The following is a 25,992-nucleotide window of genomic DNA, read 5'->3' as shown; positions in this document are numbered from 1 at the left end:
AACAGGATTCATTCTGGTCTCTTCCCCTTGCTTATCTGTAACCTTCTACTCTAACAATGGGAAACCTGGCTCTTACTGTCCACCACCATCCATTCACTTGTGTATTTAGTTCTAGTATATATGTACATAGGTTTCAGAATTGGTGATCTCTACTCCCATGAGAAAAAACTTTATCAACTACAGTACTCTGCCTAGATGCAGTTGCCTTTATCTTTAAACACATAGCCTCCACTCATTTCCAAAATTGCTTATTTTCCCCTTCCTACTTCAGTGCAGTTGTCATACATTAGCCATATAGGTAGATTCTATTTTCTTGGTCTCATTTTTTTTAAAGATTTTATTTATTTATTCATGAGAGATGCAGAGAGAGAGGCAGAAACATAGGCAGAGACATAGAAAGAGGGAGAACCAGGCTCCCTGTGGGGAGCCCAATGCGGGACTCAATCCCAGGCCTCCTGGATCATGACCTGAACCAAACGCAGAGACTCAACCACTGAGCTACCCAGGTGCTCCTCTTGGTCTCAATTCTGTTCCAGAAACTCAGAATTTTCCTTTTACCTTCCTGTGAAGATCTCAAATAGCTCTGAGAGTTACCCAATGTTATCAGCACAAAATTGATTACAGAAATGGCGTAAGGAAACGAGAAAAACACAAAACACGAAATGTTAAAGAAATAATAGTGACGAATAGTGGGAAAAAAAAAAAGTCAAATCTTCAGCTTGCATGCAAGTCAAGTTGGCCTTAGTTTTCTTATCTTTACAGTTGGGTCCAGTTTCTCTGGATTGTCATGTGAATTGAATTGGAAAAAGAACATGGAAATAGAAATGTTATAATAGACTTTCAAGTACAATTATTACATGAAAAAAGATAAATTCAAAACTTATTGCAAGGAGGCATCCAGTCACAGATGTGAAGTTATGAGTGTCATAGAACTGGCTTATTTATGGTTCTCCAAAGTTTAAACCAAAGGACAGACTGACTTTAGTGACCAGATTATTTTTTTTCCTTCATGGCTACATGCATATGCACACACATGATTGTGTGTATATGTATAAATATATTAATAGTTATATTTCCAAGTTAACCTGAGGGATCTCTTGAACAAAAATTTGAGGAGACATTGCAAGTTGAGATTTTAAGAATTTAAATATTGTACAAGCCATTTGGACTTTTTTGATTACTTGGCTTCTACTCTTATATACCTATATCTACCTTACTCTTCCTCACTTGGTGACAACCTAAATCTGTTACCATGTCCCTGTTGGCCACATGTCGCTAAAAACTATAACAGGACTCAAAAACCAGAGAGGCTAGATTATACATTCTGATATTTCACAGTTGGAGTAGAAAGATACATGAACTTGAAGAAATGATTTGCTATGTTGGTGTAGCCAAGTTCAGCAACCTTGATGGTGAGGCCCATGAAGAGAAAGGATGAGCAGTGTTTCTCCTTAAGGCCACATGTGTGCCATGCATATATTCAATGATGCCATTCCTATATCTTTCAATGTGAATGGAACCCCCAGAACAGGATAGTGTGACTTCTCTAGAGATGGAACGTGTTTTGCTATTGGTAGAGCAGAGAAAATACATTTAAAAACAAAAACATATTCACCAAATACCCTTGACAACTCTGCTTCCTAAAGTTTGACTATTGAAGATTCTATAGTGTATTTTACTCTGTTTCATCTTTTTTCCCCCTGAGTTTGTCCTTCATTCAAGAGAAAACAGTCCATGGATTGGGGGAATACAGTGCCTTATAAACAGAAGAGCACTCTTCTTGAGGGATTTTGGGGCCCTGATAAATGAATTAACTTTATCATGGCCTACAGTGTTCTAGGTACTGCTAACAGCTTTTTACATATGTTCACTCATTTAAAACTCATGACTCCTGATGTGTGTGTTGTTGCTACTTCTTTGTGCCTTTCCCAAGACCCCTTTGGCAGGAATAGTGTGGCTGGGATATCACCTTGCTCTGAAGTCCTTGGGCTCAGGTTCTGGAAGTCCATCTAACATTTCTGGCTTTTTTTTTTTTTTTTTAATTCTCTTAACATAGAGCATGTGAAAATTTTTGAAAAGGTGCTACTTCTGGTGGATGGGCTACTGCCCACTCCCAAGGATACTTCTGGACTTTTTATAAGCTCGATTATCTTCATCTATAAAATGAACTGGAGAGGTTGAAACCACAGTAAGCATTATGTGAAGAGCAGCTCATTCTCCATTGATGGACTGTACTGATCCCTGATATCCATAAGCTTCCCAATATAATCACAAGGCCACAGATTTATCTCTCTTGGTTTCTTTCATGTGTTTACCTTTTCCCTGTGCAGTGTTTCATTGTAAATACCTGTTGTACTTTGAGAACTATATTAAAATGAAGGCAATGTTTGTAGCAATTTATTTATACAGCCTTTTACTTTCTTTCATCTCAGTTGAATCCATAAATAAAAATGTCTTTTCCTTCAAGAAGCTGACTCTAAAAAACACTCATATTTAAGAAAACCTGCAAAGGAATATGCTATCTTTATGATTTATTAAAAGAAGATAAATGAGGAGTTAAAAAATACCTTTCAGCTTACTATCATGAACTAAAGAGGGAAAATATGTCAACTGCTATATATGTCAAAAATGCTGGAGAATTATAGTTTTATTACTCAAGATCTATTTCAGACGAATGGGTGGAGACAAATATTCCTTGTACTTCAAGTGTGATTTATTTTACAAGTAAAGCTTTATCTATGCAGCACAGTTGAAAGTTAGAAATTGAATTGGATTGTCAGCTGTGGCCAAACTAAGCAATTCAAACTGTAAAGTAAAACTTTGAGTTGAAATCTCCAGCCTTTTTTTTTTTTTTAAGATAGAAGACTTCTATAATGAGACCTTCCTAGTAAAAATAGAGGCAATCCTTTGCTTCAACTATTTTGCATTCCAGGTTTCCTGGAGTAGACCATCTTAATTTCAGATACTGCCTTCCACTCTTCCTATATGTATATGCTTCATGATTAGAATGCATATCCCTATTGGTTGTTCAACAAATAGAACTACCATATACATTATATATATAATCAAACTATTTCTGCATCTTAGTTTTCTTGCAGAGCCCAACTTATTAGCAAGATTTATCATTTCACTGGTTTTGAAACCAGCTCCTTCACATGACTATCTCTGGTGGAAAATAGCATGGAATAATATAGATTTTCCTAAACTGAGCTCCCAGGACACTTCTTCCCCCAAAATGTCAATGAGAATTTCATAGAAAATGGATTATGTAACTAGATACACTTAGGAAATATTGGGTTAAACAAAAATTAAACAGTTATTTTTTTTTTGCAGAAATTCCCTAAACTGTTGCTATGGACTTATACATTATGAATTTCTAAGAGAAAAATATGATTTCAGTGTTCTCCAACTTTTTATGTGGAACTTTTTTTTTAATCCCACAAGAATTCTCTTCATCTAGTGATCTACTGCTGTATAGCTGAGAAACCCTGCATTGAAACAACCTCTGACTGTCTTTCACAATTCAGACTTGACTGGGTTCAGTTGGGTGGTCTTGCTTGGGATCTCTTGTGCAGCTGTCATCAAACAGAGGCTGGAGCTGGGGTTATCTGAAGATCATTAGCCTGGACATTTATATGATTGGTAGTTAATCTGAGAGCTCAGCTGTGACTGTCAAAAATGTATCTACCTATGTCCTTTCTCCATGGCTTTGGCTTTTCATAGGATTTCCATGAGGGAGCATTCTCAGAGGGAGCATCTAAAGAGTGAAAATTTGGGATCCCTGGGTGGCTCAGAAGTTTAGCCCCGCCTTCAGCCCAGGGCGTGATCCTGGAGACCCGGGATCGAGTCTCATGTCAGGCTCCCCACATGGACCTGCTTCTCCCTCTGCCTGTGTTGTGTCTCTGCTTTCTCTCTCTCTCTCTCGCTCTCTCTCTCTCTCTCTCTCTGTGTCAGTAATAAATACATAAAAATCTTGAAAAAAAAAAAAAAAGAGTGAGCATTCGAAGAGACCCAGGGGGGGAGCTGCAAGGCTTCCAATATTTTACACCTGGAAGTTCCAGAATATCACTTCTCCAAGTTTCTTGGTCAAACAAGGCTGAAGACCACCCCAGATTCAAGGAGAGAGATATTAGACCTAACCTCTTGACAGAGCTCAGCTTAGAAGGAGGGAAGGAATGAATGGTGGCCATCTTTGCAGATTATCCACCAGACTTTTTAACATCTCATGGGGTGCTGCCATTCTGTAGAACTGTTTAGATAGTGATAAATCAGTGTGTATAGGGTGAGGGTTGCAGGAGAGAACTCTACTCATCATAGAAGCATTCTGTCACTGACATTGTTTGGAATTGCTGGTGTGTGGTGATAATAAAAAAAAATACCAAGTTGTAAATAATTTTATTATTGTTTTAAAAGTCTCTACAGGTGGGGTTGTCCAGATAAAATATAGGTTGTCCAGTTACATTAGAATTTCAGAGAAACAACAAGTAATTTTTTAGTGTAGGTGTTTCCCAAATATTGCATGGGGCATGCCTATTTTTACCAAAAACTCTTAAAAAATAAATAAAAACTGGTTATTTATCTCAAATTCAAATTTAACTGGGTGTCCTGTATTGTGTGTGTGTGTGTGTGTGTGTGTGTGTGTGTGTGTGTCCTGTATTTTTATTTGCTAAATCTGGCTACACAATCTACAGATAACATAGAAGTGTATTATCGCCTCTACTGTGAATATTATTGTTGGACTCCTCCTTCCCTCCCCCTCCCAAATATTGCTACATCATTGAGTTTGGGGAAAACTCATGTTTTCATGTAATGAAAAGTCTTAGAGTTTTAGGATCAGAAAGATCCGATTTCAGAGGCTGGCTCCACCATGTACCAGCCTTGTATTTGTAAGTTATTTAACCTCAGTGAATCTTAGCTCCATCTGTTGTGACTGGTCATAATTCCTTGGCAGAACTGCTAGATGCTTAGATAGAAGGAAGTGTGTAAACACCTGGGGCATAACGGACATAATTCTGGGGCATAATGGACATGGAGTTAAAAGTATCACTGACTCCTGTTCCCCTAGATAAAGCAGGACCAAGAGAAGAATCCCTTGTAGCTTTGTAGATGGTGTTTATTTGCTGGAGCATGTCCATAGGTAAGAATCTAAGTGAAGTTTTTGTTGGTTTTAATTCTTGCAAAAGAATGGGGCAGTGAGGTATCACCTTGGGAGTTACAAGGTCTTGATTCAGACCTTGATGAGGAAGAAAAAAAATTAAATGATGACAACTCTGCCGTTAGCACCAAGACAGATTCATAAAGTCTATTATGTAATTCTTCTGAATTACCTTCTCAGTGGCATTTTATTTTGATTTGCTTGCATATCTATATTTTTATGTAGATTGTTACCTAAAAGCTGTTACAGTGTAATTGAGTATAAGAGTAAATTTCATGGTTGTTATTCAGATTAACCTCACCAAGAAAAATTTGAGGGCAAGTTAAATCTGAATTAGTGCCGTGAAAGCACAGTTTTCTTGGATGAAACTTGAACATGAAGGGAAATATTTAGTGGACATATATTCTGCTAAAGACTGTGGCATTCTCTCCGAAGAGGTTGTGCTTGGTGCCATTTTTATAACTACAGAAACTGAGGCTCAAATTGGCTTCAAGATTGGTTCACAGTTGCAAAGCTAATAGAGGTAAATATGCCCTGCCCATGCACCTGTTCTTATAACCCTCATTCAGGTGCCAGTGGCATCCTTGTCACAGAGTGGAATGACATCCCTCAGTGCTGGTATTAGTTGACCTGTCAGCAGCATCCCTCAGTGTTAACCATGACTGCTTATTTGAAAGACTCTATTCTGCTCTCAACAATATTAATATCCTGGATCACTCCTTCTTCTCCAGGCTTTATTCTCCTTGGAGTCTTGTCCTCCTTGATTAGACAACTATGGTTTGTGATTCCTCAAGACCAAGTCTGGACCCCTTCTCTTCCATCTTCTCCCACCTGTACTTCACATGTACAACTTTGATGAGCACTTGCCATAGTTCTTCTGGTCACACATCTTTCCATTGCCCTCATCAGAACTGTACTTTTAATTGGTGAATTCATTTTTTATAGCCTTGTGTCTGCTTTTATTTATCATGAGATGCTAGTGCCTTGTACCAAGTAAGCATATAATATAGACTTGAGAATTAAAGAAAGAAAGAAAGAAAGAAAGAAAGAAAGAAAGAAAGAAAGAAAGAAAGAAAGAAAAGAAATAAACTAACTCAGATAGTATGACCTAAAACCTCTTTTCCCCTCACTTTCCATTCTTCTCCCAAATGACTTTAAAGATTAAAAAAAAAATCTCTAACTTAATTTTGCACATGCAAAATATTTGCTGTTTATCTGAAATTCAGATGTAACTGGGCATCCTATATTTTGTTGTATGTAATTCTGACTCAGAAAGGTTAAAGAATTTCTGCAAGTTACACCAGAAACTGGATCTGAGACACTACTCTCTCAAAGATTGGGGCTCCTATCTCCCTATAGATTTGATACCAGCTCACTTACATGGTTGAACATATTCATGTGAATGCTAGTTTTCCTTTACTGGCAGTGAAAAGGAGGTCTCAGGGAACTGGATCACATATGTTGGTTTTACAATTCATTTCTGCCCCTTAGATCTAGCTAAAGTCAGAGGTATGCATCTCTATCAAGGGCGTCTGCATTTTTCTCTTTTCCCTTCTGTCTTCTACAGTGACTCAGCATTTTTCCATCACTCTTTTTAAAAAAATTTTTCTTTTCTGTGTATCTAAGAAAAATGGCCATTTAACAATAAAATATTTCAATTCGCTGAAATTTAATAGAACTCCTAGAGATTCCATATGCCTGAGATTTGGAGTTCTGTGTTGAAATGCCAAAAATATTAGTGAAATCCTATATAGCTAATAGCTTTTTCTAAAATTCCACCAAAGGAGTCCTCTGTTTCCATGTGAGAGTCCCCTCACATATGCTGTAGTTGGTGGTGTGGTGAGTGGTACCTTTTTAATTGACTGACAGAATAAATAGAGTATCAAGCCAAAATAACTCACCAGCAGATGACTAAGTGCATGTTAAACTTAGCCAAGAGTAAAGGCACTTGTCATTTTAAAACTTTCCTTTTGCTTCCTTTTTTGAGTGGTGATGATGGAGGTATGGTAGGGTAGTGTGGATCGCCAAAGCAAGCAAGAAGGAATGGAAAAACATAGCATACATGAGAAATGTTGTGTGGGGGGGATCAAACAATATTTCCTTTCTTTTACAGATTTATGGAATTCTTGAGTGATGGAACTGAGAGACCTCTTAGAAACGCATCTTTCTTGTTTTACAGATTATAGAGATGAGTTTAGGTGGGGTTTCCATGTAGGCTTTTGGTGTCATCTTAGAAGACTTTGTTAGGCATTTTTTATACATTGTTCATCCAGTCCTTACAACAGCTTTATGGGTTGGGCATAAAGTATTTTACATATGAGGAAACAGAGAGCCAAATCCAATTTTTTTTTTTTCTGTAAGAAGGAGGAACAATATAAAAAGCTTTATAGGTGCTCTTCTGTGCTTTAAAGCCATTCTTTTTTTGTTTTTGTTTTTTGTATATTTTTTTTATTGGAGTTCGACTTGCCAACACATAGCATAACACCCAGTGCTCATCCCGTCAAGTGCCCCCTCAGTGCCCATCACCCAGTCACCCCAGCCCCTGCCTACCTCCCTTTCCACTACCCCTTGTTCGTTTCCCAGAGTTAGGAGTCTCTCATGTTCTGTGACCCTCACGGATATTTCCCACTCATTTTCTCTCCTTTCCCCTTGATTCCCTTTCACTATTTTTTATATTCCCCAAATGAATGAGACCATATAATGTTTGTCCTTCTCTGACTGACTTACTTCACTCAGCATAATACTCTCCAGTTCCATCCATGTTGAAGCAAATGGTATTTGTCATTTCTAACGGCTGAGTAATATTCTGTTGTAAACATAGACCACATCTTCTTTATCCATTTATCCTTCGATGGACACCGAGGCTCCTTCCAGAGCTTGGCTATTGTGGACGTTGCTGCTATAAACATTGGGGTGCAGATGTCCTGCCGTTTTACTGCATCTGTATCTTTGGAGTAAATCCCCAGCAGTGCAATTGCTGGGTCATAGGGCAGGTCTATTTTTAACTCTTTGAGGAACCTCCACACAGTTTTCCAGAGTGGCTGCACCAGTTCACATTCCCACTAACAGTGCAAGAGGGTTCCCCTTTCTCCACATCCTCTCCAACATTTGTTGTTTCCTGTCTTTTTAATTTTCACCATTCTCGCTGGTGTGAGGTGGTATCTCATTGTGGTTTTGATTTGTATTTCCGTGATGGCAAGTGATACAGTGCATTTTCTCATGTGTTTGTTGGCCATGTGTATGTCTTCTTTGGTGAAATTTCTGTTCATTTCTTTTGCCCATCTCATGATTAGATTGCTTGTTTCTTTGCTGTTGAGTTTAATAAGTTCTTTTTTTTTAAATAAATTTATTTTTTATTGGTGTTCAATTTGCCAACATACAGAATAACACCCAGTGCTTATCCCATCAAATGCCAACCTCAGTGCCTGCCACCCAGTCACCCCAACCCCCTGCACTCCTCCCCTTCCACCATCCCTAGTTCGTTTCCCAAAGTTAGGAGTCTCTCATGTTCTGTGACCCTCACTGATATTTCCCACTCATTTTCTCTCCTTTCCCCTTGATTCCCTTTCACTATTTTTTATATTCCCCAAATGAATGAGAACATACACTGTTTGTCCTTCTCCGATTGACTCATTTCACTCAGCATAATACCTTCCAGTTCCATCCACGTTGAAGCAAATGGTGGATATTTGTCGTTTCTAATGGCTGAGGAATATTCCGTTGTATACATAAACCACATCTTCTTTATTGAGCTTCGATACTAGCCCTCTTTAAAGCCATTCTTGATTGCTTTCCTACCTAATCTCCTCTTGTCATATGAATGGGAACTTATGCCGCCTTAGCTGTATAATCTTAGAGGAAAACTTTTGATGAAAATAAAACAAAATGGCTTAAATGTTGGCTGAGTTTACCTTTCAGTTCCACTGAAATGAAAATGGCAGTGGTGACCCTAGTTTTATAACTCTTAAGTAATGTTTAATTAAGAGTTGATTCCATGCGCAGCTGGTTGCATCATACACACATGTTCCATGCCCTCTTTTGGTGCTGTTTCCAAGGGACAGCAAGTGGAGATTTCCTTGTTCAGCAGTATTACTGCACTGGGGTAAAAGGCATCTTGGTTCTTGGTTTTACTTTCTTAGCTGGATTACATGTACAGCGCCCCACTGAGAGGGCACTTTGCTGTCAGTTGCTAAAAAGAAACACAGGTAAGTATGTGAAACTTGCTTGACATTTATAAGCAACTTGGGCAATTTCAAGAAATGTACTAGATAGTAAATACACCTCCATAAAAGGTGGCTGACTGATGGCTTAGCCAAAATATGATACCTGGTAGTTTATGGCAATTTTCTCTAACAGGAGTAGATATTGAATTTATTGCAAAAGTGCCTCAAGAGTCCTCCTTAATGCTACTGAGGCATTGCTACTTTTTTTTTTTTTTTTTTTTTTGCAAAGCACACACTGGAAGAGAAAGTACTTCAGGCTATAAAATAAGGACATTGTGTGGGTGCGTGTGTGCACGCATGCCTGTGTGTGTGCATGCTGCAGGGAGGAGGGCTTAGTTTAGCGTGCTATTGACTTCACACAGACAGATTGATAGACTGCATTTTATTACTTTGTGGAGATTACAAAATCATTCCCAGTATAGAATTTGTTAATGAAAAGAAAAAGAGACTGATTTAAAGAAATTTATTTGATTTCAATAAGCAACTCATGAGTTGTTCCCTCTACAATATTTTACACAAATATGCCATTAAAGACCTACATCTATTTTTTCAGCACAACTTCTTTCATTCCTCTTTCCAAATTAAGTTATAGAATAGCAAAATCCAATCACCTATTTTTAAAATTCTCTTAGGCATTTTAACTACAAAGTCAGAACAATCTTCCTGGCTTCTTCAGTGGGCTGCTAGCATAATATGAGTGAAGAGGGTATGCTCTTTTCATTAAACATATGAGAGAATCAGGATAGGTTTTAATACTTTTTTTGGCTGCCACAAATTAAGAAGGCAACCCTGCAAATGATGTGCCCTCTTGATGTCTAAGTCTTTTTAAAACTTTTTTAGAGAGAGAGACACACAGAGAGTGGGCACACAAGTGTGTGCTTGGGGGAGAGGAGGTACAAAGGGAGAGGAAGAGAGAACATCTCAAGCAGGCTCCATGCCCACCTGGAGCTCAACACAAGTCTTGCTCTCACGACCCATCTCAGGGTCATCTCATTGACATGAGCTGAAATCAAGAGTTGGATGCTTCACTGACTGATCCACCCAGGGGCCTTTAAGTCTTTATTTTTTAAGTGGAGATTAAAATACCTGTCAAATTTATATCACAGAGTTGAAATAGCAATAAAGTGAGAAAAATACAAATATAGTCCTTTCTGATTCTGCAGGGCCTTCTGGCCAACTTTGCTCTCAAAATATGTGGTATATTTTGCAAATAGGAATTTTGTTTCTAAAACTTGTGGGAATTCTATGTGGATAGATGTGGGCACTTGTTGACATGGCATTAAGTTCAATGAATACCATGCTTTGCCTTCATCTTTTGAGTTTCCTACATTTTAGCACATAGAACTGAGAAATAAGATGCTAGAGGGTTGTGTGTGTGTGTGTGTGTGTGTGTGTGTGCGTGTGCGCACATGTGTGTATCTTGGAAGAGGTGAGGTATAATTCAGTGTCTTCCCAAAAAACACTCAAAGCTCAAAACAATAGCCCTCTGATAAAGACAACTTAACTTGAAGACACAATGAAGAACAAATAATACCTTAGAATATTGTGGATGTCATTCATGTAAGGAGATAGTGCTGTAGGCCCACTCATGATTAGTTGAAGATGTTTCAAGTTCTTTTTAAGCCCCCAAAATGAATGGGTTAGAGTTAAGGGTTGGCGGTGGGGGGGAGGGACGGGAGTGTAATCACTGACAATAAGAAAACAAAATGATCTTACTTATTAGATTGAAAATACTTTTGGCCCTATAGACATATGATTTAGCATAATGGTATTTTAGACCTTTGAACAGTAGTGTTTTCTACATGTATTTTCTTCTTTCCAAACTGTTGAGGACAAAATGACTTAATGCTTTGTTTCTTTAATTGATATATTATTCACATGCTATGAAATGTACCCTTTAAATGTACCCGTTCAGTGAATCTCAGTATGTTCATATGGTTGTACAACGATCCATATGACCTAATTTGTTTTCCTTATCCCCAAAGAAACCCTACATGTTGCCAGTCACTCTCATTACCCCTCCCCCTAGTCCTTGGCAACCAATAATATCCTTTTTATCTCTATAGATTTGCCTATTCTGAAAATTTTATGTAAATGGATTATAAAAGATATGCCCTTTGGTGTCTGACCTCTTTCACTCAATTTAATGTTTTCCAGGTTCATTTTAGTTGTAACAAATATGTCACTATGCCATTCCTTCTTACCACTGAATAATATTCTGTTGTATGGACAGACCACACTTTGTGTATCTGTGCATCAGTTGATGGACATTTGGATTGTTTTCACTTTGTGGCCATTATGAATAATGCTGCTGGAAACTTACGTACAAGTTGGTGAACTTTTTTTTTAAATAATTTTATTTTTTAGAGCAGTCTAAGGTTTACAGAAAAGTTGAGCTAAAAGTATAGAGAATTCCTAACATACTCCATCTGCCCCACCACTCAACACCACTCAGTTTTCCTTATTACTACCATTTTACATTGGTATGGTCATTGGTTACAATTGGTGAACCAACATTGATAAATAATTGTTTAAAGATTTTTATTCATTTTGGGAGATAGAGAGAGAGAAAGCGAGGGTAGAGGCAAAGGGGAAGGTAGAGGGATGAGAAAACTCTGCACTGAATATGGAGCTCAGCACAGGACTTGATCCCACAACTCTGAGATCATGACCTGAGCCCAATCCAAGAGTCTTGAAACTTAACCTACTGTACCATCCAGGCTTGTGAATACATTATGATAAGAGTTGCTAACTTATGTTAGGGTTTATTCTTTTTGCTATAGATTCCATAGGTCTTGTTAAATGCATGCCATGTATTCACTTTTACAATATCCTACAAAATAATGGTTTACTGCCCTAAAAAATCTGATCTCCATCTCCCTCCTTTCCTCTTTCCCCTCTTCTTTCTCTTTCTCTCCTTGCTTTCCCCTAACTTCCTGGCTGGTCTCCTCCTCCTCCTCCTCCTCTTCCTTCTTCTTCTTCTTCTTTTTTGCCTTCTCTAGAATATTACATAGTTGGAACCATATAGGCTGTAGCACTTTTAGACTGGCTTCTTTCACTTAGCAATATGCATTTAAGTTTCTTCCATGTCTTTACATGGTTTGATAGCTCATTTCTCATTATCACCGAAGAATATTTGTTTGTATAGCTATACAACAGTTTATTCACTTATAGAAGAACACCCTGCCTGGTTAGTTCCAATTTTTGGCAATTAGGAATAAGCTGCTATAACCATTCATGTGCAGGTTTTTATGTAGACTTAGGTTTTCAACTTATCTGGGTAAATATCTGAAAGTGTGATTGCTGGATCATTTGGTAAGACTAGGTTTAGCATTGTAAGAAACTGCCAAATACTTTTCCGAAGTACTTGTGTCATTTTGCATTTTTGTCAGCAAAGAATGACAGTTCCTATTGCTCTATATCCTCACAAGCATTGTTCTCCATATTTTGATTTTAGCTGTTCTAATAGGTGTGGGATAGAATCTCACTAATATTTTAGTTTGCAATTCCCTAATGCTATGTGATGTTGAACTTCTTTCTATATGGTTATTTACCACTTGTAAATCTTGTTTGGTAAGATGTCTGTTTAAATATTTTCCTCAGTTTTTTTTTCCTCAGTTTTTAATTAGATTGTTTGTTTTCTTACTGAGTTTTAATTACACTATGATTTTAGTTTTCTTGGTACATACCTAAGAATGGAATCCTGGCTCATATAGTAACTCTATATTTAACTTTTTGAGGATGTGCTAAACTGTTTTTCAAAACAGCTTTACCACTGTAATGTTACCGTTGACAATGTATAAGGATTCCAATTTCTCCACATCATAGGCAACACTCGTTATTATTAGTCTTTTTTGTTATAGCCATCCAAGTGAGTACGAAGTGGCATCTCATTGTGGTTCTGATTTGCATGTAGTCAATGATGTTTTTTCCTTTAAAAAAAAAAACCAAACATTCCACCAACCTGTGCCTTTTAGTTAGAATGTTTATTTCATTTACATTTAATGAAATTAATAAGGTATGATTTATATTTATCCATTTGCTATTTGTTCTACATATATCTCATGTCTTTCTTACTGTTCTACATTTTCTCTTTTAATGTTTTACTGTGTTAGATTTTTCTAGTGTACCATTTTAATTTCTTTGTCATTTATTTTATGTATTTATTATTTTCTTAATGGTTGCTTTAGAAATTACAATTAACATATTAATTTACAACAATCTAGCCAGATTAACACAAACTGAATTTCAATCATACAAATCTTTGCTCCTATGTAGTTCCACCCACTTCATCATTCTTGCTGCTATTATTGTCATACAAATTATATATTTTTACATTGTATAGATTTATAATTTTATGTAGTTATGTTTTCATTATATAGAGGAAAATATTACAAATAATACTTTTATAGCATCCTTTTTATACTGGTGCTCTTCATTTCTTCATGTGGACTTAAGTTACCATGTTGTGTTCTTTTCAGTTCACTGAGAAAGATTCCTTTTGTATTTACTGAGGAGCAGGTCTAGTAATGACCAGTTCTCTCCATTTTTGTTTACTTACAATATCTTAATTACTCCTTTATTTTTGAAGGACAATTTGCTGGATATAGAATTCTTGGATCTATAGAACTCTTAGTTCGTTCAGTTCTTGGTTGACAGTCTTTCAGCACTTTGCATAAGTCAATTCACTGCCTTATGGCCTCCATGTATTTTTAAAAGATTTTATTTATTTATTCATGAAAGACACATGGAGAGAGAGGCAGAGACATAGGCAGAGGGAGAAGCAGGCTCCTTGCAAGGAGTCTGATGTGGGACTTGATCCTGGATCCCAGGATCATGCTCTGAGCCGAAGGCAGACGCTCAACCACTGAGCCACTCAGGCACCCCAGCTTCCTTGATTTTTGATGAGGAATCAGTTATGAGTCTTATTGAGGATCTCTTGTATGTGATGATTTATCTCTTGCATTTGCAAGATTCTCTTACTGTCTTTGGCCTGGATAGTTTTATTATGATGTATTGAAAAGTTGTTTGCACTGGGTGAGCTCTGAGGTAGGTCAAATAAAAGTGACTTTCCAGGGAATGGACAGACACATCAAATAATGACAGTTCTCTGGGAATTGGGCTTTTGAGTATCTCCAACTCTGTTGGAGTATCTCCTCTGTTCTGCTACTTCCAGGGGTTATTAAGATACTAGTTTCACTGGGATTGTAAGGCTGTTGGTGTTCAAAACTATAGCAGAGTTGGAAGAGTAGGATAGAAATAGACAAGTTAAAATACTATAATTTCTCTCTTCCTACAAAGAAAATTCAGCCATTTTTCTTGAATTTATGTTCCCTATATTGTTTTAAGCTTTTTTTTAGATCTCATTTATTTATTTGACAGAGAGACAGTGAGAGAGAGTGAGAGAGTGTGCACAAGCAGGGGGAGCCGCAGAAGGAGAGAGAGAGAAGCAAGCTCCCCACTGAGCAGGGAGCCTGATGCAGGGCTCCATCCCAGGACCCTGGGACCCTGAGATAATGATCTGAGCCAAAGGTGGATGCTTAACCAACTAAGCCACCCAAGTGCCCCTGTTGCAAAGTTTTGTGTAATTTCCAGGGTTCTGAAAAAGGTGATATTTTTACAATTTTTTTCTAATGATATTACTGCTTTTGTCGAAGAGAGAGTTTTTGAAAATCTTTACTTCTTTCCTATTGACATCACCTCCTGATGCTTTAAAGAGGCCTTGTATATCCTACTGAAGCTTCTTCAGGTGGGATATTGTCTAAAAGAAGGGGTATTATTCAGGATTATGTAATAGATCTGTTTCCCAAGAAGCAAAGCCTGAGATGAGAATCCCTATGCCAGTAATTTATTAAGGAAAGGCTCCCAGGAGAAACCACTGAGATTGAGTGAAGCAGACCAGATAAGAGAAGGAAGCCCAAGAAAGAGTGTGATTTTAGATTAAGTTTCAGCCTCAGCCCTATTCTGCAGAGGGCTCTGAAATGTAAGTTATGTCTCATTGTTTGTATCTCCTTGGGACAAGTGCAGTCATGTTATGGGCTGAGTTGTGTCACCCTGAAGTGACACAACTTATATGTTGAAGTCATAACCTTTACCTCAGAAAGTGACTGTTTGGAGATAGTGTCTTTAAAGAGGTAATTAAGTTAAAATGAGGTCATATGGGCAGGTCCTAATCCAATATGACTGCTGTCCTTATAAAATGAGATTAGGACACATGAAATACACATAGGGATAATTATGTGAAGATGCAGGGAGGAGACAAGCCAAGGACATCAGGTTAGAAGAACCAATCCCCTGGACATCTTAATTTTAGACTCAGGCTCCAGAATTGTGAGAAAATAAATTTCTGCTATCAAAACCATTCAGTCTGTGATAATTTGTTATGACAGTCCTAGCAAACTAAGATAGTAGTTTTCATACTTCTACACCTGTCAGTCATTTGTCAAGTATTGCTTATGGGAGCATCAGTTTCCAGGTACTACCAGCTCCTTTTACCTGTTTGCAAAGTAGCTTTATAGTCAGAAAGCAGTCCTTCCAAAGAAAGTTGCAAGAGTTACTTCTAGAAATAAAAGTACACAGAAGCTAGGAGAAGGAATCATGGCACTGGTGAATGGAATCTGAGTAGAGCATGGACAGTGTCTACCACAGGGTTTTGGTTCTAAATAAGAAAAATCAATCCTTACTGTTTTAAGCAAAAAGTAAGCATAGTATATTAATTAGGTCATAATTTCTAGGAAGCTAGAGAAAGAGATGCCAGGATCATATAGCAATGACCAGTGTCTCAAATAATCAATCAGAAATTGTCAAGTGGAGATACCACGATAGACACTTTAATACTGGATAATAGGAACCAGCATAGAACTTCTGTTCACTGCTGTCCCTAGAAACTGTGAGTAACAAGCCATAAGGAATTTGGGTCAAGGCATCCTTCTTTGTGCTATCAACTTCAAATTCAGTGTTTGGCTTTGATAGGCATGTTCTTAGCTCATCTTTAAGGAAGGCTGCTAAAGTGAGACTTTTATACAAAAAAAGTGACTACGATTTTAGACCAGGATTGACAAAGTGAGGAATTTCCCAAACCAGAAAGTGTATTCAGAGCTTCTGGGTATCCACAAGGTATGATAAATATCCATCCACCAGAGAAGGTTTTTTCAAGAAGAGTTCTTCATCCGAATTTAAATGAAAGATTCAAGAGACAGTGTAGGTGTTTGTTGACTTATGATGATGGGTTAAAACTGTTGACTAAGAATCAATAAGTTGTAAATTAAGGAGGTTATCTGTTGTGCTCTTTGAGTGACCATGCTCCTTTTCATACATAATTTTTGGGCATACTATTTTATTTTTGTGAGAAGTCTTTCAGATTTGCCTTGTCCTCTCACTTGCTCTGGATAAAAGCTTCTAGACCTTCAGGCAATTCTTTGCATATCATCAGAGATAATTTCTATTCTGTATTTCTTATGGGAAAGCGGGTATCCTTTTCATACATTTCTCTCTAGCATTGGGCTGTTTCCTGGTGCCTTCTTGCTACAAATGTTCCCACCCAGTGACTGTATCACTTTAGAGTAAGAAAATATAGAGAATATAATTTTTTTTCCTCCAAATATTGGGAGGTTTTATTGAGTTTGTGGTTCCCCTCAGCTTCAGGGTAGCATGCTATTCTCAAATCCATCTATTCTCAATTAAGAACTCCTCCTAGATCAGCCCCTCTCCTTCCCTATCACCATTAAGAACTATATTTCATACCACATAGCAAGGGCATTGTAAAAGAAATAGGAGAAATTAGTTCCTGATCTAATATTAAATTCCAATTCAAGGGAATTCTCTCCTTAAAATCTCGTGAGATATTGACATTTTCTATATACAGGTAAAAGTTTTAGATGGATCTATTGCTTTTGACATTTTGGCATTAATGGAATCTCCCATGTCGATGAATATCACATTTATATAAAACCTACCTATCAAGGGAAAAGGTGAAAGTAAAATAAAATTCTATTTTCTAGTGGTCCTATTTAGCCAACAAATGTGAAGGATATTTGTTGGCTACAATGGTGCCCACACCTGGAAAAGATGTGGAAAAATATACCAACTAAAGAGCATTTGATTCTGTATCTTCATCATGTATTCAGGGCCATGTATTCCAGTCACAATTTATGTTTGTAATATATCCTGGTAAGCTAGAGTTACTTAACTCTATAGATGTTAAATGGATCAAGTCAGTAATAAGCATAAGACCACTGAATAAAAGGAATCAGACATCAAAGCCATGGACCCTGTACCAGTAGAGTATTGAAATGGAGAAGGATGGCCAAGTACATAGTAGTTGGCAAATATGGTGCTGATGGCTTACAGAGATACAGGTTGATTTCTAGGTAGGTGGGCAATAAGAAACACAGAAGTGAGACACCCAGAGAAAGAGAAAATAAAGCCAGTTATTTTATCTCTCTGTTGACATATAATATTTGATATCAAAACCCTTATTACATGGAATATTACATGTGAGTGTGTTGTAGGACACACAGAGTTCTAAAAAAAAAGCAGCTTTATGAATGGTTGTTACAGAAATTTGTTCTCCACATTAGTCAGGATAGGTTAGGCTATGCTATGGTAACAAACCCTAAAACACCTGTGGCTTTACCTAGTAAAATATGACTGCTCTCTCCAGTAGCTCTTTCAAATGGTGGCTCAGTAACCTAAAATGTTTCTAGATAGAGGCTGTGTAATGTGGAACAAAGGACTCCCAATATAATTACTAAAGGAGAAGAGAGGCTGGGGGAACATGAAGCATGCTTTTAAATAATCTTTCTTTCTTCAAGTTACATATAATGGACCAGAAGTCAGTGAGATGATCCCAGCCTAACTAATAGTGGTTAGTAACCTGCCCATGTGCTCTGGAAGAAGACATGGAGTCATTATCTCTGCCTCTGTTTTTAAGACTGTGAGGAAAAAAATGCTGTATTGGCAGTGGTGCATATGTGAAAGTCCCTGCAAAGGCTTCATTGCCAAAATGAAGAAGAATCTTATTGGTGATGGGAGACAGAAGGTTCAAATTTATTTTTTTTTTCAACTTTAAAAATATATCAGCACTTGATATTCTTAATAGACTTATGAACTACTTGAGCTAATGAGCATCTCAGACCTCACATAGAGAAGGATACATGAAAAAAAAAAGTATAATTTGGGCAAACACTATTAAAATTCTCATATTAACAACTAATACATTTTTGCTATAGAATTTCCATCTACTATTGTTACTTTAAATTCTCTGAGCTGAAGTTTTAGCCTCTGTAGGGGTTCTCCATAGCTTCTAAGTTCCTTTCCACTTGTATCATTCAATGATGCCATGCTCTTTCTCTTTCTTTCTTTCTTTCTTTCTTTCTCTTTCTTTCTTTCTTTCTTTCTTTCTTTCTTTCTTTCTTTCTTTCTTTTTTCTTATTTTCTTTCTTTCTTTCTTTCTTTTTCTTCTCTCTCTTCTTTCTCTCTCTCTCTCTCTCTCTCTCTCTTTCTTTTGACATTCGATGGTAAATATGATATAAACTCTGTAGTTGACAAGAGAATTTTTATTTGGGAAGAAAATTGTTCAGGGTTGAAACAAAAAACTATTTCCCAATCTTGTGTTTAGTATTCACCAGCATTGGATTTTTAAAGATTCCATTTGCCATCTGTTATTTTCTTTACACCAGTGATCACACATATATATTTTTCCTATTATTGAAATACTAATTTGTTTTTGGAGTGATTTATTCAAAAGATAAAATTCACATTCTGAGGAATCCGTATACTCTGTTGTCTATCGTTTTTATTTTATGTTTTTTACTTTTCTTGCAATCCTGTTACTCTTTTGGACTTAGAAATTGTAAAATAAAGGTGTATGGATTTTGCATGAGTACGAATCAAAGGTATTATTCCATGAAATGGGAAGGCAGATACTTACTTGAAGTCTAACCTAGTTTGTGGATATTTGAGTGTACTCTGTTTCTGTTTTCAGTTCTCTGAACAGATGTGTGGAGTTAATTCCACATTTTATTACTTCTGTGACCTCTTAAAATAAATAACTTGTCTCTCTGTTCATTAGTTTCCTCATCAGTAAAATGAGATTATTGTAGTATCTATTCAGTGTAGTAGTAGTAAAGATCAAAGGAGAAAGTGTGTGGCAAGTTCTTAATATGATTATTCTGGCTAACAAAAATTAAGTATTATGATGATGATAATCATTAATATCATTCAATTTGGTATCAATTAATTGAAAGATGCTAGCTAGTATTATTTTTTGTTAAGCCCAATATAAACATCTATGTTTTTATGGAGAATATGCCAAATTCTTCCACTGCAGCATAAAACTTAGCCCAAGCTTTCAGGGGTAAGGGTGGAGACTCTTCCTCTTCCTGGCTCTACCCAGAGGGAGTAGTAAGGACACTGTTGTTACTCTCTTGCCAGATCTGGTTAAAATGATATCTCAGTTTAATTGTGTGTGTTATGTAAGGTCTTCCCATCTCATACAGTACCAGATACATAACAAGTATGTAATAACTATGTTGAATGAATTGGCACATTTATACCCACTTAGAAAGAAGGACCTTGCTTCTGAAATTATTTTCCCCTGGTATACAATCATATTATCCTAACACTCATTATGCAAATTTAGAAATTCAGCATTCTGGTAACCATAGCTCATCCATCTAGAAAGCAGATCAATCAACTTCCAGGTCAAACCCTCAGGAAGAAAGAAAAAAAAGTGGAAATGATTGACCTCAAGTGAACAGAAGAAAACCTACCTTCTGGTAGCTTCAGGTACTCATTGGCTTGTTGATGACCATCGTTGGCTTATAGATGACCATCTTTTTGTTGTGTTTCTTCACATCATCTTTTCTCAGTGCCTGTCTGTATCTTAATTTCCCCTTTTTAATAAGGATACCATCATTTTGGATCAGGACCTCTCTTAATGACCTCATTTCAACTTGATTATCTCTGTGAAGGCATAAGGTTATGATTTCATCGTATCTTTTTTGACAGGCATTCACTAATAAATCAAATGTAAGTTTTATGAGTGCTTATTGCATTAGAAGTGGTTTAATCCATTGGAAAGTGTTTCAAAAGTATATAAGATTTTCACACCTGCAGGGCGTTATCATTATGTTATTATTGTTAGAAGGGGGTAGTCATTTGTTTACAACTGAACCTGAACATTGAATAGATTATATACCACTTTAATTTAAACAAAATGCACTCAGTAAATGAATCTTTAGTCTTTAGGCTACTATTAAATCTTTGCCTCATTTTTTCTGCTGAGAAAAAGTTTTGTAATTCTGTTTTCAATAAAGAATAATCAGTCCTGAAAACAAGATTCACTTAGAGTTAATGAAATCTAAATGGAATGAGCTCATTTTGCCACTGTTAGTTAGAGGTATATCTACATGTTCTGCCCCAGTCCCCACTGTTATTCATTGTATTCTTTTGCTCATCTTCATAAAGAGATGGCCATTCTCTCATAAACTCCAGAAACATGACAAAAATGAATATCTTAATCTAATTTTGTTATGATAGTTTCAAATAGAACCTTGGAAAGCCTCAAAGATAGTTCATGATTCTCATTCTGTAACATAATGAGCACAAGTATTAGATCTGCAAGCATGGTTTTTCCCTAATCAAATCAAAGTAGGGGAGCTGGAAGAAGTCTCTGAATGCAAATGAAATCCCCCAGCAGTGGTTACAGCTGTGGCTGCATCAGCAGGTGACTTACAATGATAGAAACACAGACTTAAAGCCAAAAACAAACAAACAAACAACAGGACACTGGAGCCTACTTTTGGTGATCCCAGTGCTGGTTTTATCCCAACAACATGGTGGTCAGTTGAGGTGAGAGATTAATAGATGGTATTAAGGCTTAAGAGCTCAGAAAACCCCATTAGAAATCCCATTATATTCCTGTTTTGAATTAACCCACAAGACTGAGACCATAACTCAGATAACTCTTGAATGGTCATCTTGCAGTTAATTTTTCACATCAGTTGAACAGTATTTGGAGTTCGTGGCACAGAGGCAAGCAGTTCTGTGTTGGCCTTAAGCATTTTTATGTTGGCCCTTCTTTCCAGTCTCTTTGATGCTAGAGTTATTAACAAAATGGCAGCTGTGTAGAATCAGGAAGTGTCTAGTTTATATATTAATATCATCCAAGAGTATATTGAAGCTATCTTTCCACCGGGCCACTCTGCACTTGAGGGTCACTCTTACTTCTCTTCTCTCCAATAATGAATGTAATTTGGCTCACAGATCAGTAAAAAAGCATCAATCCATTTTTTCTTTCTCCTACCAGCACTATGGTCAGAACCAGAAATATGATGTTACTGTACTAATTGGGTGGTGTTGCTTTTTAAAGTAAACTCCCAAGAACTATATTTTGGAAAGGATTGGAAAAGTAATTGTGGGTAATCCTTGAGTCTCTGGGCATGGCTTTTTGTGTTTTCTCTCTGCTCTTGCAGAGAGATTTTAACAGATAATAGGGAATTAAATAGAAACATCATCTAATAAGTATGATGTGTGCTGTCACTGTTAATTCAAACATAATGAACAATGACTGAATAATAATGGTTGCATACAGAGGTCTACCATATGCTCATTCTGGATGATTGTTGCAGGATGCTTCCTTAAATATGGATGCCATGAGCTAGCCAACAGCACTCCAAATAATCAGATTTTCTGCTGCTCTCAGAGTCTCATAGGGATTTTAGCTTTTTCAGTTAGTTGAATCATAAAAATGAAATCAGATCCTAAAGGGTTTTATAGATGATAGGCAGTGGGAGAAGGAAGGAGGGGGCAGATAAGGAGGGTGGAAGGGAGAGCAACAAAGGGAAGAGAACGAAACCCTAATGCTATTTTTCCCTAGATCAGAAGAAGCATCTTCTGAATTAGAAACAATCTGTTTACCACTCCTTTTTCCCCTCATCTGAAGACAAATTAACTTCGGCTTTTAGAAAGCTGGCATGCTAATGGCACACAGTATATTTAAATGGACATTTCTTTCTCTATAACATTCTAATGTCTAATTAAAGTCCAAATTACAATGTATTCTGATATGTAAGTAAAGCTAGATTGATCCATTTATAAGATTCTATGAAATTGGTTGATGCAATTAGTCTAAATGAACTGATGGACTGTAGAATGTTTTCTTATTTGTTTTAAAGTATTGGATATTTCATCTGAGAGAAGTAGAGAGAGGGATAAGCCCTATTGTGAAGTACAAATGACATTAGATTTTGCCACATTGTATAGGTTGAAGTGTCGACTTTGTTACTTTTAGTCTTGAGTAGGACCATGAAGCTCTCAGAAACTTACTTTTTATTACTCATCTATATGGTAGGGATTGGTGAGAATTCTATGAGGTTATGTAAGTTAAAGCACTTTGTGAACTTAAGATATTAGACTCTGCTACTCAAAGAATGTTGTGTAGACTAGCAGCATTGGCATCATCTGGGAGCCCATGAGAAGTGCAGAATCTCAGGCCCAACGCAGATCTACTGAATTAGAATCTGTACCTCAATAAGATCCCCAGTTGATTTGTATGCATATTAGAATTTGAGAACTATTTTGTTGTGCCTATATTAAGTTTGAGTATATTATAAAAATTTTATTCCAAAAGAGTAAAACTTTGGAAACCTAAACTATTTGTTGGGTATAATTTTATAATCTTTGGAGAGAAGAGGTTAATGGCAAACTTCATGCAAAAGAAAAAACAGTCTGAACTAAAAATGATTTTAAAAAATCTAAAAATCCAGAAACAATACCCACACATCTCTGCAAGACATGTCTTAGGATACATAATTAGTAAGTACCAACAATCCACCTTTTATTTTAACCTTTTAATAGCATGAACATCACTGATTAATGTGATGTCTATGAAAGTTCACCATAATCAAAAGATTTTTTATATTACTATTATGATGATAAAGAAGGAAATGCATTGATACATTCACAAAAGATTTTTATCCACAAATGTTGCAATATATTCTTTCAGAATACTCAATAACTAGAAGATTTAAACCTTAATCCTTGCAAATTCTGGTAGTTCATGCCTTTTATTGCACTTTCTCTTTGTTGCAATAGTGGCAGCAGCAGCAGTATTTTATACTGGTAGCATGTGATTGAAGTGTCATGGAAAATTTCAATTCCAAACAGAAATAGTACCTGAAATTTCCATTCCTTTTGCAAATGAGACTGTTGATTCAGAGGAAAGGAAAGAGAATGGGAGGAAATGCTCTCTGATTAAATTTTTTAATCATGGGAAGTTTTGGGAAAATATAACCTGTTTATTTTGTTCATCGGTTTGATATCTACTCCCTGTGGAACGAAATTATGTATTTTAGCAGGTTTTAAAAGGTATAGGGAATGTGTAGCAACAGCACAAAACCTGAGATAAATAAGATTTAAAAGTAACGTGCTTAACAAAAACAGTAGTAGAGCTTGTCATTTTTAATCATTGACTTAGATAAACAGTTTTTTTAAAAATATGAGGCTAGAATTCAAGTGTGATTCACATTCAATTGTATCTATAAAACAAAGTGAATTACAGATTTACTATCATGTTCATTTCCTTATGGGAGAAAAGACACATACATAACCAAAACCTTTTGAATTTGAAATAACTTGTTTAATCAAACCTACAATATGACTAAAAATTTCTGAGTCCTTCTAGAATTTTATACCCAATGTATGAACTTCCTACATATAGAATAAATAGTTCCTTCCCTTTCTCTTTCTTCCTCAAACACTGCTGTGACCAGGGGCCACAGATGCAAGTAATGTAATAGTGACTTAGAGAAAAGGATATTTAATTATCTTACAAAACACAGGAAGTCCAAAACTGATCAGTTTAGTTGGTGCAGTGGCTCTGTGACGTCATCAAGGACCCAGGCTCTTTCTAACTATACTTAGATGTTCTTAGTAAGTTGATGATGTCTTTTATTAGTCATGAAATAGTCCTCCCAGTTCTGACTATCATATCTTCACAGTAGCAATATTAGCTGAAGAAAGTTAGCAAGTGACAAAAAAAAGATCTCACCTCAGCATCTCTGCTTTTATCAGGTAGGAAAATCTTTACCAGATACCGTTCAATAAACACTTTCCTCATGCCTCTTTGTCCCTCTGGTGGTCATTGCTACACTTTTTGCTGCAAGGAAGGCAAGAAGGTAACCTGGCTTTTTTAGTTTCATTAGTGGAAGGCAGGCAAGAGAGAGAGGGAGTTTGGGAATGGTTGATGGATGGGTTATTGACAATGTCTAACACCATCCTACCAAGCAATAAAATCGACCTGTTTCAGAGGTTTCCTATGTATTGTTCATGTGTCAAACATTAGTGTACATATGGATCATTTAGAGATCTTGCTGAAAAACAAGTTATAACACAGTAAGTCTAAGGTGGGGCCTAAGAATTTGCAATCCCATCAAGCTCTCAGATGAAGTCAGTGCTGCCGAACCATAGACTACACTTTGAGTAGCAAAGCTTTATATTATATCTGGTCTGTCACACCCTTTTCTTTTCCCTAATCTCATCCTTTAATCATTTCTTCTGTCAGTTTCTGTGTAAAGTTCAGTTTGTTCTTTATCTCTTTTATTTTTTCACTTGTCCTCACACGCACTTTTAATGAGATAACGTGCATATGTAAAGTGTTAAACACAAATATTAGCTCCAACCCCTTTAACTCCCCCTTCTCTACCCTTGCTTACTTAATTGAGGAAAATTTGTTTATACCCACCCTCAATTCTTCCTCTTAAAATTCAATTTCTGAAGCAAACTACAAATACCTAACCTAACATATGTGAGTTTAGTGGCAGTGATAACCTCATATCAAGGAAAGGAAGCTCTATGTTGTGATTCAAAAACAAATTCTAACAGCATTACTCGTTAGCTACCTCTAATATTGATGGGAAGGCAAGAATACGTTTACCAAATTGTCACAGAATTCCCTATTTAGATAGGCATCACCTTGTCTAATGAAACTTGTTACTCCTTAAAGACAGCATTCACAGGAAATGAAGCTCTATTTCTCAGGCAATGCTGTTGTTTTCCAGTTTTGTTTACTTACAAGCATACAATAGAATGATTTTCAACTGTGCTGCACTGTCAGTTTTCAGGATTTCAGTTAATTGAAGACTAAGTAGACTTGTGAACTCACCTAGTAATCGTTTGTACTCATGATTTTATTGGAAAATACATTTTGATCTCTAGTCCAGCAACTTTCATGTATACTTGCACATGTGTTCTGTTTTGATTGATCAAAGAAAACTTACATTCTACAAGTCATACTATCCAATAGTACTTTCTGTGATGATAGGAATGTTCTATATCTACACTGTCCAATGTGGTAGCCACCAGCCATATTTGGCTACTGAGCACATGAAATATGGCTAGTCCAACTGAGGAACTAGTTTTTCTATTTTTTTTAAAGATTTTATTTATTTATTCACGAGAGAGACACACACACACACACAGAGAGAGAGAGAGAGAGAGAGAGAGAGAGCGGCAGAGACACAGGCAGAGGGAGAAGCAGGCTCCATGCAGGGAGACTGAGGTGGGACTCTATCCCAGGTTTCCCAGATCACAACTTGGGCTGAAGATGGCGCT

General features: G+C 36.7%; 1 protein-coding gene and 1 long non-coding RNA gene across 15 annotated transcripts in view; one reads left to right on the top strand and one right to left on the bottom strand.

Annotated features, from left to right (window-relative positions):
* RBMS3 (RNA binding motif single stranded interacting protein 3) overlaps window positions 1-25,992 on the top strand; it is a 1,287,947-nt gene that overhangs the window by 325,931 nt on the left and 936,024 nt on the right. The window lies entirely within an intron of this gene.
* LOC112670359 (uncharacterized) overlaps window positions 8,960-25,992 on the bottom strand; it is a 40,932-nt gene continuing 23,899 nt past the window's right edge. The window contains exons 2-3 of one of the 2 annotated variants that reach the window (XR_007405127.1): window positions 20,151-20,343; window positions 8,960-9,344 (exon numbers count right to left, since the gene is read on the bottom strand). This is a non-coding gene — a long non-coding RNA (uncharacterized LOC112670359). Of the gene's footprint in view, window positions 9,345-12,360; window positions 13,311-20,150; window positions 20,344-25,992 lie in introns of those variants that run through there. The other variant, XR_007405128.1, reaches the window with a different exon arrangement.

Source organism: Canis lupus, chromosome 23 (assembly GCF_003254725.2).
Source record: "Canis lupus dingo isolate Sandy chromosome 23, ASM325472v2, whole genome shotgun sequence".
Taxonomy (NCBI): domain Eukaryota; kingdom Metazoa; phylum Chordata; class Mammalia; order Carnivora; family Canidae; genus Canis; species Canis lupus.
Note: the sequence above shows the minus strand (reverse complement) of the source record. Positions and strands in the feature narration are given on the sequence as shown.